We start from the raw sequence: 6,358 nt of genomic DNA, 5'->3' as shown, positions 1-6,358 counted from the left end.
ACATTGAGCTAAGTAACCTCATCCCAACGTTTTAAAAACGTTGGGATAGCAAAATGTATCCGAACGTTTATAAAAATGTTGGGGGTATTATTTTTAAAATAAATTTGAAAGTTAGAATATTTTAAAAATTAATTTTGAAAATAGAAATATCCAAAAAAAATAAAACCTTGAAAATGGCTGCCACATCCATCAAAGTTTTAAAAGATTTCTCCCAATATATTTCTAAAACTGTTGGGATAACATAATGTATCCCAACGCTTTTAAAAAAACGTTGGGGAAAGATAAAAAAGTTGGGAGAATCTTTTAAATTCCTAAATCTCATCTTTTACCTACCTTATTATAAAATGTTGGGAGAGGTTCTCGGATACCAACGTGGGAGAGATTCTTGGATACCAATGTTTGTTAGAAAACGTGGGTAGAGGATACCCAATATTTTAAAAAACATAGGGATAATTTTTAAAACTCTTTTTTTTTTGTGACAATCTTTTAGAACGATTTAAATCTTCAACATTATATATTTCCCTAACGTGATTTCAAAAAAACCCTGGCCTCCACTACATTGTCTTCTTCCCAACCCTCCCCCCCTCTCGTTTTTCGGTGAGCAGCAACCCGAGCAGCCGACGACACGACCTCCTCCCACAGCGGAAACAATCTGTCGGCAAGAACCCGAGCAGCTGCACCTTCCCCGATCAGATCTGCAGTGGCGAACGGCGGTTGCAGCCACATCCATCGACGGCACGGCACCCCTGCAGCATCTCCACGATAGTTCAAGCCCTGATCTGGTGCAAGCAGCGGGTGACCCTCGGTGTGCAGTTCTCTTCTACCCACGACAGTGCGCGACAAACAGGCAAGATTTAGCGGTTTCTACAGCGTTTCCGGCATCCCACGGTAGTAGCTTCAAACCTCAACGCTCCATTAGACCTGCAGCGGCAAGATTCGAGCAGATCCGACACTTGTAGCAACCGAAAAACCAGATCTGCGGCTCTCTCGATGCCGTTCTGCTGTGACTGGCGACGTGATCCCTCCAACGAACCTAAACAATCCAGATTCGTGAAGCTCAACAAGTTTCGATGTGTTATTCCTTGTCCCAGCGACATTTAAGGTTGACCCACTTGTTGGAAGCCAAATTAGTGATACCCACCCCCTTGGGCATTGACCCACCCCTAACATAAGTTGTTTTATTGTGAGTTAGTAGGTAACAACTCATCTAAACTTACTTTCAATTTAATTTAAATGTTTCTAATTTAACTTAAATTTGGTTGTTTTTGGATTTAGGAACCCTTCGGCGAGCTTTAGTAGTGTGTTGGGACTTTGGTGTAAGTAATACTTACTTGTGGGGATGTTTGTTGTGTGCTTATTTATGAATTGAATGTTTTGATTGGTGTGCTTTATCTCTTAATGTCTGTTGGATATATTTCGACAATTATATTATTGAATCATTGTGTTCATGAAAGCACACTGAGTTGTTGTCCATAGGTTTATGATAAAGTTAACGAAACTTGTTATTAAATTCCAATAGGATTGAACTTTAAAAGCACTTCAAACTTGCAAATTAGTTTCTAAAGTATAATTGGAAGATGAATAGAGATTGAATTAACCTAAGAGATAGGTTTTCAAGAGAATATGTAGAAGGAGTTTTACAATTTATAGATCTGGTAATTATGCGTAATTGATAATTACACATACCATTACTGTATGTTTTGTACTGACCGGTGTACTTCATGTGAAATGCAGAAAGACAAACTTGGTGTGGAGGTCGTTCCCATCCAAACGTTTAAAGAGACGAGATATAATCTTAAAAAAGGATGGGTAAACCCCCATGCCGAAACAACACATGTAAGTTTAGTTCGTTAATTATCCATTGCGAGTATATGAAATTAGAGTATTGTTACACAGTTCATGCCCCATTTTTGCAGAAAACGTTAGAGGACATGAGGGATGCACCGGTACCAGAAGGGACCGATCCGCCAAGAAGAAGATTGTTGTCGGACTGTATTCGGTCCGCAATCTGGATTCTTCGTAAGCATGAGGTTGGGCCCAACACCAGGAGCGAGAAGAGTAAGCTTATCCAACGATCCAATAGTCATGTTGGAACTAAACCAAACGAACAAAGAATTAAAGGCGACTAAAGACGAATTGAGGGAGACTAAAGAATGGTTGGAAAGTACCGAAGATCGCTTAAGCCGAACTAAAGAAGTTTTAGCCAGCAATCTACAAGAGTTCAGTAATTTCAAAAACTACTTCGAAAGTTTCACGAGTCAATCCTTAGGCGAATCATGCCCTTTGTCTGGATAGGCATAAAACTTTTACTTATGTTTTTGTAGCTTTTGAAAGATATTTAACGTGTAAATTCAATAACTTTTGAAGCATGTGAATTTGGATGATATTTTGGTATTTGATATTGGCAACGTTTTTGGTAAAAACGTCAGTAAAACTGTAAATATACCAACGTTTCAAAAACGTTGGTAGAATAGTAGATTTGTTAACATTTTTCGAAACGTTGGCAAAATAGTAGATCTGCCAACGCTTTTCAAAACGTCGGCATAATAGTAGATCTGTCGACGTTTTGAAAAGTGTCGGCAGATGAAAACATTTACCAACATTTTAAAAAACGTTGGCATATGGAAACTTCTGCCAACGTTGTAACTTCGACAACTCTACCAACGTTTCTCTAAAACGTCGACAGAAGTTTCCATCTGCCAACGTTTCTGAAACATTGGCAGATCTACCGACGTTTAGGAAACGTTGGTAGAAAGTCAGCTCTACCAACGTTTTTTGAAGGTCGGCAAAAGTATTATTCTACCAACGTTTTTTAGAAAACATCAGCAGTGTGCTTTCCCAACGCACTTTTGGGGACTTTTTTGCGGACCAATATTTATCGTTTGGAGAAAGTACTTCCAATGTTTTTTTGGTCTTTTCCCAACGTTTTATAGCGTTGGGAAAAATTGAAAATTGGTGTGCGTAAATTAGATCGAGTTTGGGAGCCATTTGTGTGAGGGAATGTGTTAGCACCCTACAACACCCGTAAAAACAGTTACTAGTATTTTATTATTTATTATCCAATTTATTAAATTATTGAAATTCCGTAAAACTGTATTTTATTTTATTTTGAAATGTCGCATGTTTATTAATTCACATTTTAGAAAGAAAACATAAATTAATGGTTATGGTGACATTAATGTCATTAAAATATGAGAAATTATATTTTGAAGAAATTCCATGTATTTAAGAAATTTAATAAATTCTAAAAAGATAACGCTACTCAATCTCCCTCTTGTTTAAAAAAAATTATTTAAATGTTTTAGGAAAAAATATTTTTAATTACTGAAATTCATTTTAATATGAAATAATTAAAATTTCATGTATTTATGGAATTATAAAATCCATGGAACATTACTTTTTCCAAAATTATGGAAATTGATATTTTTTATTTGCATAAATTTTCATGTATTTATGAATTTTAAGAAATTAACACTACTAATATTCGAATTTGATTTCTATTGCCAGAAAACAAAATTTGTTGTCGGGAATTTTGTAAAATTGATAAGGAATTTCATAAATTTATGAGATTTAAACAAAAATTCAAGAGAACACTATTCAACCTCGAAAATGAAATACTTATTTTCTCTAATTTATTTTGCTTAAACACATAGAATTTAAGTGGACGTAAGAAATATAAAAATACGTATATACTACTCTACATTGCATAATATCATAATTTAAATCCTACAAAGTAATAATTAACTTGAAAATAAATTAGAACTTCTATGCGATCTAATAATTATAAATAAATAAAATAATAGAAAGAATTTCAAACCTTTAGGGAGATCTAGACAATTTTGAGAATTTTAAGAGAAATATATATATTTAAATTATTATGTTTATTTAGTTGTTTTCTTTATTTTCTCAAAAATATAAATTTTTGTTTTAAAAATTATTTTTCAAAGATAATTTGTTCTTAGAATTTAAAAAAATAAAAAGAAAGAGTTTTATTAAATCTTTATCTTTTTATTATCCTTTTTAAATAAGGATTCATTAGGATTTGTTATAAAAGCCCTTAAAACCCTAGGTTTTATTTTCTTAAACTGTTAGACCTAGTTTTCTCTCCAACAACAAAAGAAAAGGAAAGAAAAATAATTTTGGTATTTTCTCTCAAAGATCGGTAAGCTTTTTTCTTGCTCATTGTTTTAGTTTTATTCTTTTTGATATGTAATTCTTTAATTCAATTTATCGGGAAAAGTTTTTGAGATCTTTGTTTTTAAAATAAGAAAAATGGAGATTATACTGAAAAGGTGATGAAGGAGAGATTACACTGGTAAAAACTAGAGTTGTAAGACGTAGGGAGAGAGATTTTTGGAGAGAAATACCTTCGTTAAAAAAAAGGGACTCTTGTAGGTGATTAGAAAGATTGTGAAGAGAATCACCCTATATTGCAAAGAGAAAAAAAATGAAAATTGAACAAGGTGAGAAAGGGATTTTTGGGAAGAATTTCCTCCCTAAAGAATGGAAATCCCGCAGGGTATTTTAATCTTTCAACCAAATTTACAAACGACCTCCCCTCATAAATATTAGTGGGAGTGAGAGAAGGGAAATTGGACTGAATAGCCTTCTTCAAAGGCCAACTATGAAATGTATCACAAACTCCAAATTTTATGTTTTCTAACAATTTGCTTACGTCACTTTTGCGTGAAATTACAAATTACCCATTGTTATCTTATCTCTCATTTTTCTGCTCTTTCCTCTTCCTCTCTGTGATTTGATTTTTTTTTCACTATCAGATTTTTCAAGGTCGTGTACCCCTCTCTCCCTCTCTCTTTCTTCCATTTTTTCTACACCACATCCCATTCGATTTTTTTGCTTTCCTTTGATTTTGAATTTTTTTATTTTGATTTTGAAGACATGCACTTTTCTCTCTCCTCTCTCTCTCCTCTCTCTTCCTTGTTTTTCATTCATCTACTCTCAATCTTGACTCCATTGTTGGAGCTTAAAATTCAAAAAACAAAATAACAAATACACAGCACAAAAGAACAGGTCACACCTAAAAGAGAGGTAAAAACTCAACAAAGAACACCAAGAACAAAGAGTTCACACAAACCCCCCACATAAAAACGAGAAAAATAGAACACACAAATCTCATAATACCATCTTTCTCTTTCTCAATGACACCGGTGTGCTTCTGTTGATGTACTTATTGAGAGAGAAATAAGAAAGTGGGGGAAGTCATAATTTCATTCATTAGTGCTCCATATAAATACATACTATGATACTACAAATAAACATAACTATCTCCACATAATTAGCTACTCAACTAACCCATAAGAATAGCAACTTAGACTTGACTACAACCAAAAAAAGAATATCAACAACTTCCTAAAAACTAGGTCTTTGACCAAACCAATTCAAAACTAACATTCAAACTATGTATTTGTATCTTTGAGTTAACTAACATTCTCCTCCTGACTCAAATACTACAAACACCCAACTTGCTCCTAAGAGCTTGAAAACGACCCACACTAAAGAACATAATACTTGATCTTAAAGTGCTTGGTCCTTCCATGAAAAACTGGATTCAATGAAATAGCTAGAGTGGCTTGATTATCCACAAACACCTTCACACTCTCTTCTTGCTTTAGATGCAAGTCACGCATCAACTTCTTCAGCCAAACAGCTTGGTTGACTGTTGCTGTTGCTGCAATAAACTCAGCTTCTGCAGTTGACTGAGCCACTATATCTTGTTTTTTTGAACACCATGAGAAACACCCTGAGCCAAAAGTGAAACAATAGCCAGAGGTGCTCTTCATATCATCTAAATTTTCAACTATCTGAATAACCCTGCAACTCAAAATTTTCAACTTTACTGTATTTGATCCCAAAAGACAGTGTGCCTTTAAGATATCTCAAAACCCTCTTTCCAGCAACCATATGATTCTTGCTTGCACAGTGAAGAAATCTAGATAAGACACTTATAGTGTACATGATGTCAAGCCTAGTGGATGTGAGATACATAAGACATCCCACTAGACTTCTGTACACATTCTCGTCTGCAGGTTCCTCCCCATCATCCTTCTGCAACTTCTCCTTCTGAATCATCGGAGTGTTCACACTCTTACACTCCTCCATATTGAACCTCTTCAATATCTCTCTCATGTACTTCTTCTGACAGAGAAACACTTCATTCTGCCCTTGCTGAATCTCCATGCCAAGGAAGTAATGCATCAGACCTAGATCGGTCATCTCAAACACCTTCATCATTTCTTGCTTGAACACCTCTATCTGATTATTATCACTTCCTGTCACCAGCAAGTCATCTACATAAAGAGATACAATCACAATAGTAGTACCTGATTTCTTCACATAG

General features: G+C 34.6%; 1 long non-coding RNA gene across 1 annotated transcript; it reads left to right on the top strand.

Annotated features, from left to right (window-relative positions):
- Positions 1 to 390: 390 nt before the first annotated feature.
- Positions 391 to 2,394, top strand: LOC111022562 (uncharacterized). The gene is made up of 4 exons (XR_002602985.2): positions 391 to 1,195; positions 1,276 to 1,316; positions 1,735 to 1,836; positions 1,917 to 2,394. It is a non-coding gene; the product is annotated as an uncharacterized LOC111022562 (long non-coding RNA).
- The last annotated feature ends 3,964 nt before the right edge of the window (positions 2,395 to 6,358 follow it).

This window comes from Momordica charantia (assembly GCF_013281855.1).
Source record: "Momordica charantia cultivar OHB3-1 chromosome 7 unlocalized genomic scaffold, Mcharantia_2.0 BLBB01000007.1, whole genome shotgun sequence".
Classification (NCBI taxonomy): domain Eukaryota; kingdom Viridiplantae; phylum Streptophyta; class Magnoliopsida; order Cucurbitales; family Cucurbitaceae; genus Momordica; species Momordica charantia.
Note: the sequence above shows the minus strand (reverse complement) of the source record. Positions and strands in the feature narration are given on the sequence as shown.